General features: G+C 32.0%; 1 protein-coding gene across 4 annotated transcripts in view; it reads left to right on the plus strand.

The window, feature by feature from the left end:
- Positions 1–15,734, plus strand: part of LOC107439782 (dopamine receptor 2) — a 140,275-nt gene that overhangs the window by 67,412 nt on the left and 57,129 nt on the right. For 3 of the 4 annotated variants that reach the window (XM_087157878.1, XM_021147523.4, XM_087157879.1), the window contains exon 2: positions 15,519–15,544. The exons of the other annotated variant lie outside the window; for it this stretch is intronic. The gene's annotated coding sequence lies outside the window, so the exon portion shown is untranslated. The remainder of the gene's footprint in view (positions 1–15,518; positions 15,545–15,734) is intronic. 4 annotated transcript variants of the gene reach the window in all.

Consider the following 15,734-nt stretch of genomic DNA (forward strand, 5'->3'; position numbering starts at 1 on the left):
CAGAAACTCCATTCTTCAACAAAATAACGGTGCTCGCTTGAAACGATACATTTTTTTAAAAAAATAAGCTGCATTTTATCATTTTGCATTTTTTCCCCTTTCTTCGGCAAAGCAGAAACTCCATTCTACAACAAAGTAACGGTGCTCGCTTGATGCTATACATTTTAAAAAAAATAAATAACTTGCATTTTATAATTCTGCGTTTTTTTCCTTTCCTCGGCAAAGCAGAAACTCCAATCTTTAACAAAGTAACGGTGCTCGCTTGATAAAATACATTTTTCTTAAAAAAATAACTTGCATTTTATCATTTTGCGTTTTTTTCCCTTTCCTCGGCAAAGCAGAAACTCCATTCTTCAACAAAGTAACGGTACTCGCTTGATACGATGCATTTTTTTTAAAAAAATAACTTGCATTTTATCATTTTGCTTTTTTATTTTAAATCATGAAGGTTGAAAGGGAAAAGTTAAACAATTCATGCCTGACACCTAATTTTTATGGAGTTTGATCAAATCGTCACCGAGAGGTAGAAATATGCAAGTCTCAGGCACCAGGCTATACGTAAATAATATTTATTTTGGCACATTCATCCAAGTGACACACAAATTGAAGTGCTTTTCAAATAAAAAATATGGAAAATCTTCCAAAATAACCCGGTAATATGTTGCATCTTAGGGGGGGGGGGAAGTAAACTTGAGTAATTACAATGGGTCTATTAGAGGCCGGGATAGGCTGGTTGATAGGGCACTGGGCCTATGTCCAAGAGTTCGTGGGTTCGATCCATGCCAGCCGAAGACTCCATGTGTAGTAAATGGTGACTGATGAACATTAAATCTGTCGAGTCTCTAAGTCCCTCATGATTTTGTAACAAATCAATACTTCTGGGGGTACTGATCCAGGAGTTTCCTTGTCTTCTGGATTGGGTTCAAAATTACAAGGCTACGGAGTTGAACATTAGTAGTCGTAAACACAAATTTGCATCCGCCGTTCAACGACGGATATAAAATATAAAATAAAAATGGGTCTATTAAGTAGATCGAGGGTTTCTTACAGTTAGTTAAGGGAAAACGTTAAAATGCTAATGCATACTTGAACTAAAAATAGATCAAAAGACAGGATTTGAATATTAAAGTGTGAAAAAGCTTTTAGTTTTGAATAATAAATTATAAAAAAAAACATTTAGATAAAGGAATAACATAAAAAGATTAGTTGAAGCTTTTTTTTCTTTTTTTTTTTTTTTTTGCAATTTGATTTTTTTCAGCTGTTTTTTACCTGATTTTTTATTTCTCTTTTTATTATCGTTATTGAAGCTGTTACGTTACACACACATGTTTATGTGCTCATCTGCGTGTTGTGTGTGTGTGATTTCTGAGTGTTTGTTTTAATGATGTGTTCTTTTAATGAAAACTGATGAACGAATACAAAAATCATTTATTTTATTACAGATGAAAGAAAACACAAATGAAGAATCGAGACAACATAACGTGTACTTTTTTACGTACAAATACAGCAATATCCACATTCTCTTCAACGAATTTAATCTGATCGGTTTTTAGTCTCAAAAGAACATCTTAGTTTCACGATTACGGTTCGCGCTAATTTCCATGAAAGCAGTCTTTTACGTTGTTATCATAACTGGGTAGGATAGCGTACAATTCATGTAAATAAACTTATACTTGCGTAAGCAAGAACCCTTTGTAACATCTCCCCTGCCTTAAGGACTACACATCCCAGGAAATGCAGACCTCAAGTTCAATTTTTTATATTCTCTTAACAGTTCAGTTCAGTTTTCTCTTAACAGTCATTTAAAAAAAATTAACTTTGTACGACAAAATACAAAATGTGCGCCAAATCAGTCGTATGAAGAAGAATAACATTTCAAAAAAAATCGTGTCTTTAAAATTCTCAGGAACTATTTGACCAATTTTGCTCAAAATTTGCATTTAGACCAAGAAAATTACATACTTTAAAATGATGCAAAAATTTTATACAGTACACTTCAAAATTTGTTCGACCATTTTTAAATAAAATATAATAAATATTTATTAAAAGTTAATTTTTGTATGGAAATATATTTGGGCATATATATATTTGGAAATTTCATAATTGTGTGCAAAAAATTTTCATCACGCTTAAAAGAGTTATCGAATATGTGGCGAGGTACGTCAGAAATAAAACTAATATTAAGGGGTCCAAACTTTGGAGAGTTCTCTGGACCAAACTATGGAGACCATATTTCTTAGACCGTGACTGCCCCCTATATTTTGAGGCGCAGAAATTCGAATCCTTCAAAAGAAAAAAAAAGCAGTATGTCTATTCAGAGAAGGTACGTTCGTATGTCTGAGTTCGTAACTTAAAATATCGTCTGCATCAAATTATTAGAATATTTGAAGTCACCTCCTCAAACCATTAAGAATGAGTCCTAGAACGTGAAGATCCAATCATTAGGTCAAAAGTTATTCTGGGTGGTCCATTTATTTTTTTCGCACATTATCAAGTTGTGCCTAAATATCTTAAGAACTCACTAGGTAAGCGATAATGGGGTATCTGGTGGGCGTTCAAATATCAGATCGCGTGGCAACCTGAGCATTTTTGATGGTGTATAACCAGTTTTTTCGTGCACAGTAACTGTATGAACATGTACAGTACTGTAAACCAACAAGATACTTTTCCGGGCCAATCTTTTTCATATTTAGATACAAACAGCTAAGCGTGATTTAAGATTATAGTGTGGCTTTCAAGAGAACTCCTCTAGACTCCTATCTCGCGTCGTGGCGGGTACCATGGTTACGAGGAAAAGTAACTTCGAATAGGGGTGTGGGGTGATTAGTTTTGTCTTAATCTTGGCATAGGTCAGCGTGAGTAATAAACCAATCGAAACCTTCATTCCTCCATTGCACCCCCATTAGAAATGTGCTCTCGCTTGTTACCATAGCAGCAGACAGCTCCAGACTTTTAGTCTGAAGGAGTTCTCCTCAAAGCCGCACTATATGTGATTTTAAACATGCTATCGGAATTACGATGCAATTCCGCTCAGTTGTTGTTCTCTAATTTTGATGTTGATGTACATATATATCTGACAGTCGCAATGTATGCAAATGAAGAATATAAATTTTTTACCACAAAATTGCAATTAAAAGATTTCTGATTGTCGAGAAAAATGAAGTTTGTCTGCCATTATGTCATTGTTAGAATTTCGGTTTTAATGAATGTCACGGAGTAGGATTTCGACGGGCCCCTCGGCCAGACCTGTCCCTGGTTGGAACCTAAACCTCCTCTCCTAACTCTCACGGTAACCTTTGAAATTTTAGTTCAATTCAATTTTGTGTAATTTAATTTAATTCAATTTTTGTAAAATAATATTTGAAAATTCTTTGAGAAAAACCTCTGTTAAATGTATATCTATTTACTTATTTATTATTTGATTTAAAAAAAAACGTAAAATTTCTTGGGAAAACTATCAAAGAATTCAATAAAAAAATTTTAAAATATGCGAGGTATTAAAAAAGAAATATAAATATATTCTTAAAATTTCATTCACTAAAATACTACAGATAGTTTTAATAGGGTACCTTGTACTCCTGGAAAAAGAAGACATCCGATACCCACACATGTGACCTATGACGTCAGCGCCAACTAATCTATATCAGCAAAATGGCGTATTAAAGTTGAGCTAAGTTTCTCTACATAGGTTAGAATGTTAATTAGGTTCTTCATTAAATACGGAGCCATATCGCACACCGAATTTGTTAAAATATAATTCTTTCTCGTCTGCTTCTTTTACTTCACTTAGATTTATTTTATGTTTATGTATTTTATTGTAACCGTGATATATTTTTGTTTTGTATACCTGGCAACTTCGATGCGTAATACGTTCTTTTATGTTCTACATGACTTCGTGCCTGTCTTTGTGTTAAGTGTTTGTGTAAATATATAGTGAAGGAATTGAAATCTTTGTGAAAGATTATAGGCTATGTTACTTAAGAGAATTGGTACTTGACGGGCTTGTCTTACGCGAAATAGAATGAAAAGAGCCTTTGCTAACGTAAACAAATGCCACGTTTCAGTAACCAATGAGGATCGAGATACTCACACTACGTCACTTGCAGGTATCCCATTGTAAAAAAATGCTAAAATATGACAAAAACATAGAAGATCTCAATTTCAAATCAGTACAATTGGGTATACTATAGCCTACGTCACAGGTTGTTTTATTTCTACTAAATTTAACCCATGAACGGCATTTTCTGCGAGCCTAACTTCAAGCCACAAATAAACAAACGAAGTGTTTGATCGTTTAAATAGCTGCTCGCCAGATTTTATTGCATTATAAAGAAAAGTAATTGATATTCGATTTTTGATTAATAATTGATTTATGTGGATAGTGGCATTTATGTGGATTGTGGCATAGAATTTAGCATTGCGTCATGGTAAATGTTATTCCTACTAAGTGGAAGTAGTTGTGTTTTTTTTATATTATACCCAATTAATTACATACTGATTTTCTTGCAATAATTTTTCTAAAAATCTTTTGGCAGTACTAAGGCTGTGACATTAGGTCACAGCCTAATTTATAAATATCCTGTTTTTTTTAATCAATAATACTAATTCTTTTAATTTTGTAATACATTCTTTTATTTCATCATCTTTCTTTAGCCCCTTAAGCGGTAGCGCATTTTGGACATTCTCCCCCTAAAATTCCTTACCAGCTCCTTAAAAGAGCCCCTTTATTTCCAGAAGTTTCCACCCTTTTTTTCTGAGAATTCCACTGGTCGTCGGCATTCTTTCATCTCCGCGTGTTTGTTGTGTTTCTCAACCGTAACTTTTAACGCATAATCATTTTTTTCATCTCAACTCGTGATTTTTAGGTAATTTAACTTTAACTTTTACAACATGCACTACAACTTCAATTTTAAGTTTTTGTATCTTATAAAAAGGATGAGCGCGAAAGACGATTAGCTTTCGATAAATTGATGTCATATAAGTTGCTGCACTCCGCTTAACGGAGTTTTTAACATTTTTTTGCTCCCACCTCCCTAAGGTGGAGAAGCTTTTTTTTTCGAAGGATGGCCTCTCTGCGCCATCTTCTTTTTTTGATGTTGGGATTCGTCCACTGGAAATAACTCACCGATAGCCATGCTGTCCTTTTTTCATTGCCTCTAATGTTTCATAAAGAATTTTCCTTTTCCTGACAAATTGGATTAATGTTTCATAAAGAATTTTCCTTTTCCTGACAAAGTGGATTAATGTTTCATAAAGAATTTTCCTGACAAATTGGATTAATGCTTCATAAAGAATTTTCCTGATAAATCGGTTTTAAATGCTTACTAAAGAACTCTCCAGATAAAATCTCCAGTTTTTTTGAAGGATGATCCGCTGACCAACTACCGTCCGGGATGGAAATCCCCCACAGTCCGTTTGAACTCCTGTTTTCCAGTCATCACTAATTCCACATCCTTGGCATGGGCCATTCCTAAAATGATGTAGTGCCTCAACACAATGATTTTTCTAGTTTGTTTTTCCTCCAATAAAACAATAGTGATTTTTTTAAAAAGAACTGGACTGACTCCTTTTTCAATACCCAAAAAGTTTTTGTTTGTTTCATCATAAACTCATCTCCGATCCAGGACTGGATATCTTTGTATGGATAAAAAGGTACGTGCTTTAAATATACTTGGTATATTCTAGAACTGTTTTTGAAGAAGAAGAATTACTAGTTTTTGGGTTAGCCAAACTTCGTAAAATGTACAACTAACTATGTTTCACCCGGCTATTATTATTTTTTAGTTTTTCGCTTTTCTAAATTGTTATTTTTTTTGCAACTTTTTCATTCTTTCTATACCCAACCTTAACAGGGCATCTGGTGCCGTTACGCTTTTCGGTTGGTGTATATAGTTTTTAAATATATTTATTTTGACCAGGGAATGTGTATTATTTCAAATTAAATTTTTACTATAAGTAAAGTAAGATATTATTATTCAATGTTTAATACAATTAATTTCAATAAATTTCTTTAAGTTTGGAGTAGGAAATGAACTGTTTATTTCAATAGTTTTTGATAGAATAGCCAAATAAACAATAATAAATTATGCAATGTAATCAAATTTTTTTAATAGACTTTATGTTTTGATTAGTTCATTAATATCTTGTTTTGGTTATTTACTAATTTGTTTCATACAATAACCAAATAGATAATTTTTTAAGTTGAGTTGATAATAATTATTTGTCATAATTTCTGTAGTTGAATATTACAATTGTTTTATAATAGTGATTAAAAATAACGATTTTGATTAGGATGATTAATATAAATATTTTTGATTAAATAATAAGTAGTAATTGGATAAGGTTTGGTAAATAATTTTTCATATAACAATTTAAAAATAAGATTCCTTTTATTCTATAAAATTGATGTTTACATAAATGGTTTGAAAATTTTTTTCACAGCAATTGGTTAATATAAATAATCATTATTTAATATTTGGTAAATGGTATGTGAAATAAAATTTTGCTTCGTATGCTTTTGAAATAGGTCATGTTTAATAATTCAATTGATTATTTTGTTGAAAGGTTATTGAATTGATTTTTAATAGGTATTGCCAATGTCTTACTCTCCTATATTGCTAAATTATTAGTGTTCTAATATATTATACTACAATTGATTGGTTTTTGAAAATGTTTGGGTATTTATTTGCACTTTGAAATAATTAATGACAATATTGTTTTTGTTCTAATGGTTGATATTTCTTGTTTATGCAAGCATATCGTTTTTGATTAACTGTAATTTGAAGGGTTACCTAATTTTTTTAATTGTGTTTTTCTTGATATTTAAATTTATTATATTTTAATGTGTACTTTATTTTCATGAGGTTACCAAATGGTTACAATTAGTAATAATACTTGTTTAATTGATACTATCATTACTTAATATTTTTCATTAGATGACCCCAATTCAAACCCGTAATAGAACTTATTCTAATCCAATAATTATGCCTGACAACATAAATAACATAGAGGCCAATAGGCAAACCCCTAAATTCAATTTCAATAGTCCAGAATTTTCTGGAAACTCTCAGAATGTAGAGTGGTTCCTGAACCAAATTAAAGATCTAGTAAAATTAAATCAATTTGATAATTCGGCTGCTTTATACTTATTAAAATCAAAATTGTCTGGGGCTGCTCTCACTTTTTTTCAGAATTCACCTGAATGTAGGGTGGTCACAAAGTTCGAGGATGCATGTCAGCTGCTTCAAAATTTTTTCAAACAAGAAGATTCTTCCTCGGCTGACTTGGCAAAATTTCAGGCAATCAGCCTTTTGCCCTCTGAAACTATCAAAAATTTAGAATATAGGATAGATTCTCTTGCCCATAAGGCATATAACTTTATAAATGACCAAACTGCTTTGTCTCGGATAAAAGCCATGCAGTTCTTATCTGCAATCCCTTTGCACCTTAAGGAGACTATTCTCATTGAGGGAATACAAGATTACCGCGAGATGGTCAAAAGGGCCAATCATATTGTGACAATTCAACAATCCTTAGCTGGATCGGCTACTCCTTTAGTGGCAGCTCATGCGGTGACTCAGTGTGCTTCTGCTGCACCTGATCAGCTCACCTTAATTTCAAAACAACTTGAAATGTTGGCAACAAAAATTGAGACTATGCAGTCTAATTGTAATATATGTTCGAAACCCCACAGCACTAAATTATGTCCCCTTTTACTTCACCCTGTACAGAACCAGGATCGGGTTGGACATGAACAACCTCGACCAACTCCAAACCTTCACTGTGTTTTCTGTAATAGGTCTGGGCATATCATGAGTGTGTGTCGAACGTATCTCAGACATTTAAGACAAAATTCATTCGGGCCATTGGCGATGCATTCTTTTCCGCCACAGTTCCCCATGGTTTCTCCCAGGTTCACTGCACCGCAGTATCCACCACCACCGATTCCTAGTCAAAATGAACAATTTAGACCGAGGGTTAATAATAATACTAATTATAGAGGTAACAATCCTTTAAACTCTCGCAGGAGGCAGTAGGGGATGGCCCTGTCTTCTCATCCACCAAACCATCCAAAATCTTTGATATAAATGAGTTTATGTCAAAATCTATGTATAATTCAAATGTTACTATTAGGGAGTTTTTGACTAACTGTAAATATAAAGAAAATATTGAACACATAAATATTGTTTCCCATGAAATTAATCTTCCTACAATTGCTTCTAGCTTTAAAAATGTTAATGTAAATTTTCTACTCGATAGTGGGTCGTCAGTCTCATTATTGACATTAGATACTTTCAATGCAATCAGGGCTCATAATAAAGTAAAATTCTTATCAAGAAAAGTCCAAATAAGAACAGTTAATTCTCAGCTTCAATTTTCGGCGTGTGCTGAAATTTCTTTTAAAATCCATAATAATTTTTTTCGACATCAATTTTTTATTGCAGATATTAAGAGTGATACTTTTCAGGGAATTCTAGGTTTTGATTTTCTAAGAACACATAATGTTATTATTAAATTCCAAGACGAGTTGGTGCAATTTAGTAATTTTTGTATTCCTTTAAATAATTTTGATAAGTTAGCTTCTAATCATACCAATAATGAACAGATTGATGTAGTTTTAAAAAATAAACTCACAATTGAGCCAGGCGAGACTGCCATTGCCCATTTAAGAATTAATTCTTTTGCTAATCAAACAAATAAAGAAGTGTATTTCACACCTACTTATAACTCAAAAATTAATATTCATCCTTCTATTAATGTTGTTGACAATAATATGTTTAATACAATAATCCAAAATAATTCTGATAACACTGTTCATTTAAATAAAGGCTTGAATATAGGTTATATTATTTGTAATTTTGTTGTCCAAAATAGTAATGATGGTAATAATGTAGATTTAAATGATTGTACTAATCTAGAACAGTGTAATTTAATTACTGCTTCTCAGGATATTTTAAATTTAAGAAAAGATGAACTAAAATCTACTGATTTTGATTTAGCACATTTAGACACTGATCAAAAATTAATTCTTCAGAACATTTTATTGGAAAATTTTGCTGCATTTTCTAAAACCATAAAAACTTTAGGATGTACTGATCGTGTGGTTCCCTCTTTAACATTGAAAAATGACAATGCTATAAAAACCTTACCATTTGAAATTCCATATGCTTTAAGGGATGACATTAAACAAGAATTAGATGAATTAGTGGAAGCCGGGATTATTCATAGGCATGTTAGCCATTGGGCTGCTCCACTAGTATTAGTCAAAAAGAAAAACTCAGAGAATAGTCAAGGAAAACCTAAGTATCGTTTAGCTTTGGACTTAAGATTACTTAATGCAGTGGTAGAAAGCTCCACTTACCCTTTGCCTAAAATAAGCACGATAATTAATGAGATTTCTTCATATAAATTTTTCACAAAGTGTGATATTCGAGAAGCCTATAGGCAGGTTATGCTTCCTGAACACCTACAGGACATACTAACTTTCACTACTCCTTTTGGATCCTTCGCTAATAGACGACTCGTTTTTGGCCTCAAAACGGCAGCGAGTACTTTCCAGGCTTTAGTAGACCTAATTATTGAGGAATTAAATACTGAGGGTATTAAAGGTATACATGCTTATCAAGACGATTTCCTAATCGGAGCAAATTCCTTTGAGGAAATGACTAATAGAATTTCAGCGTTACTCAAAATTTTAACTAAATATAACTTAACTTTAGCTCCTAATAAATGTTCTTTCTTTAAAGATTCTGTTGAATATCTTGGTTTTGTAATGTCCCATAAGTGTATAACCCCTACTTCATCCAATATAGCCAAAATTACTTCATTTGCTACCCCTCGTAATGCCAAACAGGTTAAGAAGTTTATAGGTGTGTGTGGCTTTTATCGCCATTTAATTCCAAATTTCGCCCAATTAATTGCTGTGTTGACTAAAGTTGCTACAAAGCAATCTAAATTTAAATGGAGTGACGAACAACAGCGGGCATTTGATGCATTACAGAATGCATTTTTTTCGAAACCTTTTGTTCAATTACCAGATTTCAGTAAACCGTTTTTCCTAAATACTGATGCGAGCAAATTAGGCATTTCAGCAGTTTTGATGCAGGAGCATGAAGGATCTCTTCGCCCTGTCTCTTTTTTTAGTAAGGCTTTGTCCAAGTCTGAGAAAAACTATCCCGCCATCAAATTGGAGCTTTATGCAATCTTTAAGGGTGTTACAGCATTTAAATCTTACCTCTATAATAGAAATTTTACAATTCTGAGTGATAGTAAACCCCTAAAACATTATCGCAAGGTTACATCACCTGCTGATATTATCACACGTTGGTTGCTTGCTTTGAGTGAATATACCTTTGAGTTTATACATATACCTGGTCATGAGAATGTGTTAGCCGACTGGTTTAGTCGTTCTCCTGATCCTAATTTTTGTCAACCTGCTTTAAATAGTAATGATTCTGAACTAATTTTACCTTTCACTGATATAAATGAAGACCATGTAATTCATGCTTTAACTAATAATGACTCCCCTCTTGAAATTTCTTTAGACACATTTAAATCTGAACAATGTAAAGATCAAAATATTCAGGAAATTATTTCTCTTTTAAACAATCCCACGTTAATTAATCAATCTAAGACTGAGCATTTCTTTTTAAATGATGGTATATTAATGTATGCCACTGAGGTTTTTCCTCATAAGCACAGAATTGTAGTTCCAAATTCATTAAAATCTAAAGTGTTAAATATTTGTCATGTTTCCCATTCTGGTATTCAAAAGACGTATGAGCTTGTGTCTAAAAGATATTTTTGGAAAAGTTGTTACAGTGATACCTGTAATTATGTAAAGTCTTGTGAATTATGTATTAAACATAAACAGTCTGCGAGCAAGCCTGCTCCTTTAAAATCAATGTGGCTACCTCAGAGGCCTGGACAATTTGTCTCAATGGACATTGTAGGACCCATTAAGAATTGTGGATATATTTTAACTTTCATAGATCATTTCTCTAGACATTTAATTTTAAACCAACTAGTCAATTTAACCACTGAGACTGTTTCTAAACATTTAATGAATTATATTACTCATTATGGTAGAATGCTATACCTATTAACAGATCTAGGCACTCAGTTTAAAGCTGAGGTTTTTGAATTAATCAATAAAAAGTTAGGCATAAAATTAGCCCATAGCAGTGCTGCTCATCCTCAAAGTAATGGAATGAGTGAACGCATTAATCAAGCTATTAAGTCTTCTGTTTTAACTTTACATGAGAAAGGTGTGTCATTTGCAACCAGCTTATTAATTCACCAAAATATATACAATGGTTCAATTCACTCTTCAACCAAATTCACCCCTAACTTACTTCATTTTGGTCGTAATTTGGCCTTAATTTTTGATTGTTTTGAAACTAGTGTTGAACCAATACATTTGGATAAATCTCACTATTTATTGGAGACCTTAAATGAGCTCAATATTGCATATGAAAATGCTTACCATAATTCTGAACGAGCACAAGTCAAACAAAATTCGAGACAAGGTGCGAAAGCAAAATTAAGATCACTAAATATTGGTGATATTGTCTATTTAAAACATACTAATGTGTTTAAACCTAAATTTGATGGTCCGTTTACTATTTTGTCAAAATTTAATGATGTGGATTATGTAATCCAACTTTTGGACAATACGAAGGCACCTAAACTAACTGTTCATATAGACCGTTTACGTCTATGTCCTCATAGGAGGCAAAATTTGCTTTTTCATCCCTCTTTGGATACCTCCCCTAGTGTAATTGATAAGGATATCACTCTCCCTAAGGCTTGTCCTTACAATTTAAGAAGTAAATAATTTTTTTTCTAAATAAATTTGTTTGAATGTAACATTGATATGTGTGATGGGTGTTATTTGGGTATCGGTGTATATGATGCTGGCCGTCATATCCGCGGAACATCGGGATCCTGTAGTACTTGTCAGGCAATACCAGTGATTCTTTTGGTTAATTTTTTTGATATACAGTTCTTGTAACTAATTTTGTCAATAGTTCTAACATTTTTTTAATTGAATGAGGTATTCAAATTGTGATATGGTTTGTATGGTGGATGATGAGCAGTGCCCTTCCTTTTTGCGACTCTACACACTTATAAGTATGGGTTCGTGTTTGTGGTTGTTCATGTCTAACTGATTGCAAGTTTTTTTTTAACAAATATTTCATGTTAATATTTGTATTTTTTTAAATTACGTAAACACATAATTGTAATTAATTAATGACGTCTGATTTTCGAATGCCAATTTTTTTGTTTTTCGACCCTGTAGTTCTGTACAGTAATTTTTTTTCCTTTTCTAGTATGTCATAAGTCACTATTATTACATACAAAATTTTTTTGGATTTTTGCAGAGTGTCAATTCTCTTTGCATAATGTATACAAGTACACCTCATTGTACATCTCAAGGTGTCACAACGGTTGTTATGTTTTTTTATTGTTTTGTGTTATGTTGTTTCATACAAAATTGTTGATGCTGAGTTCATTAATTGTATATTGTTCAGCAATTTTTGTTAGGTAATGCTTTTTGTAAGCAATGTGTCAAGGCCTTGTTTTTGTTTTTGTTTTGTTTTAGCTGTTTTTTTTGTCAAAGTTCTGTGAGTCAATTTGTTGTTTTTTTAAGTGTTAAAATTCCTTGCAGTTTTTGTTAAGTTTAATGTTTTGCCTAGGCTTTTCCTGTTACAACTAGTAAATTTAATTGCAATTTTTTTAATTTTTTTTCAAGTCTAAAAATTAATAATGTTAATGCACTTATTGCTCTCACTAATGACTTTGATTTGTTTCAGGTATACAGTTTGATGTGTACTAAATTTTTTTGTCGTTTTAACTCGGATTACTACTTATCAATCTTGTTTGATTGGTTTCAATTTTTTTCTCAAAATTCACTTAATGGATTGATGTACAAAATGTTGTACAAAGTTTTTCGTTTAAGCTCGGAGTATTGTCAGTCTACAATGGTAGCCTGATTTTTTCGTTTGTTTGCAATTTTTCAATTTTTTTTTTTCATAATAAATTCCAGCAAACAAATCAATTTCTTTTCAATTCCTTCTTACAAGGAATAATTTGAGTTAATGTCCTTTACCTCAAAACATTTGCTTTTCCACTATTACTAAGTGAGATTTTTTTTTTTGAATAATCAATTATCCATTTTACCTCCTTAATGTTATTTGATTTGAGGAAGATTTTCTCAGTCTACTTCATGTAGCCTGAATTTTTATACGGGTGTTATTGCACTTATAGGCATTCACATGCATCAAGGCATATGTTGTTTAAGTTTAATTGATAGTACATGTGTTGACGATTCTGTGTCAAAATGTTTGTTTTCATTTAGCAAACAATTAAGATTGTTTTGTGTTTTTTTTCGTCCATTTATCAAACAATTAACATTGTTTGCCTTTTCACTAATCAAGATGCAGCCATGTAAAGCTGCTTATATGTATGTGTTGTTATGTGTTACTAATTCTTTGTATGTCTAACGTTTGAGGCACAGCTTTTCTCATTTCAGACTCTTACTATCAAAAGTTTTGATATAGATTGTTATGTAAACATCTGACTATTTGTAAGTGGAGTAGTGGTGAACTGGAGTTGCAGGCTGTTAGAACTTAATTTCATTTATAAATTTTTTTGGATTTCATTTGTTGGCAAAAACAAAAAAAAAAAAAAAAAAAAAAAAAAAATTTTCTTCAAAATTTTTTTCTGCAGTGGGGGGTATAATGTGACATTAGGTCACAGCCTAATTTATAAATATCCTGTTTTTTTTAATCAATAATACTAATTCTTTTAATTTTGTAATACATTCTTTTATTTCATCATCTTTCTTTAGCCCCTTAAGCGGTAGCGCATTTTGGACATTCTCCCCCTAAAATTCCTTACCAGCTCCTTAAAAGAGCCCCTTTATTTCCAGAAGTTTCCACCCTTTTTTTCTGAGAATTCCACTGGTCGTCGGCATTCTTTCATCTCCGCGTGTTTGTTGTGTTTCTCAACCGTAACTTTTAACGCATAATCATTTTTTTCATCTCAACTCGTGATTTTTAGGTAATTTAACTTTAACTTTTACAACATGCACTACAACTTCAATTTTAAGTTTTTGTATCTTATAAAAAGGATGAGCGCGAAAGACGATTAGCTTTCGATAAATTGATGTCATATAAGTTGCTGCACTCCGCTTAACGGAGTTTTTAACATTTTTTTGCTCCCACCTCCCTAAGGTGGAGAAGCTTTTTTTTTCGAAGGATGGCCTCTCTGCGCCATCTTCTTTTTTTGATGTTGGGATTCGTCCACTGGAAATAACTCACCGATAGCCATGCTGTCCTTTTTTCATTGCCTCTAATGTTTCATAAAGAATTTTCCTTTTCCTGACAAATTGGATTAATGTTTCATAAAGAATTTTCCTTTTCCTGACAAAGTGGATTAATGTTTCATAAAGAATTTTCCTGACAAATTGGATTAATGCTTCATAAAGAATTTTCCTGATAAATCGGTTTTAAATGCTTACTAAAGAACTCTCCAGATAAAATCTCCAGTTTTTTTGAAGGATGATCCGCTGACCAACTACCGTCCGGGATGGAAATCCCCCACAGTCCGTTTGAACTCCTGTTTTCCAGTCATCACTAATTCCACATCCTTGGCATGGGCCATTCCTAAAATGATGTAGTGCCTCAACACAATGATTTTTCTAGTTTGTTTTTCCTCCAATAAAACAATAGTGATTTTTTTAAAAAGAACTGGACTGACTCCTTTTTCAATACCCAAAAAGTTTTTGTTTGTTTCATCATAAACTCATCTCCGATCCAGGACTGGATATCTTTGTATGGATAAAAAGGTACGTGCTTTAAATATACTTGGTATATTCTAGAACTGTTTTTGAAGAAGAAGAATTACTAGTTTTTGGGTTAGCCAAACTTCGTAAAATGTACAACTAACTATGTTTCACCCGGCTATTATTATTTTTTAGTTTTTCGCTTTTCTAAATTGTTATTTTTTTTGCAACTTTTTCATTCTTTCTATACCCAACCTTAACAGGGCAAAGGCTAACCAAATAAAATTTAGTTTCATAAAAAGATGGCCCTTCTAAAGGGTTTCAATGTACTTTTACTTAAAGTAAGTCTCTGTAGTTTTGTACCTTTAGTATGCAAAAAAATGGTTATGTGGTAAAATGTAGATCATCTGTTGAAAAATGTTTTGCTTTATTGATGCTAACAAAAGCAATAAAAATAGCAACCTGTATGACCTATAATTCAAAGCGATGGAGTTTTTGCAGTCTATATATTTATTAGGTAAAATTTTAGTAACTTAATTTCCTGAAGAAAAAAAATTGAGAATAAAAGCGAAAATCTTTAGTTTTTATGAAACTTAGTTTAGGAAAAAAAGTGTCGTTACTTTGGCAATTATTTCTATCGCGAAATGATGGGACACAGCATTAAGGATATTACGAACCACCCGACGTAAATATTAAACTATTTTTAATAATTTCTTTTTTTTTTCTTTAGGAGACTTGAAATGAAGGCTCACTATGGTAAGTTTTTGGCATCAATAAAATTTAAGGAAATGAAATTTAATATATATTTTTCTTGCTATAATTTTCGTGTGCAATTGTATTTATTATAACTAAACCATTTCAAAAACATTGAAAAATAATAATGAATGAAACATATTTAAAACTTTCCAATAGTAATTGGAAAACTGTTTGACTAAATTTTAAAAGG

This window comes from Parasteatoda tepidariorum, chromosome 2, assembly GCF_982258835.1.
Source record: "Parasteatoda tepidariorum strain Cologne lab strain chromosome 2, Ptep-v5.0, whole genome shotgun sequence".
NCBI lineage: Eukaryota > Metazoa > Arthropoda > Arachnida > Araneae > Theridiidae > Parasteatoda > Parasteatoda tepidariorum.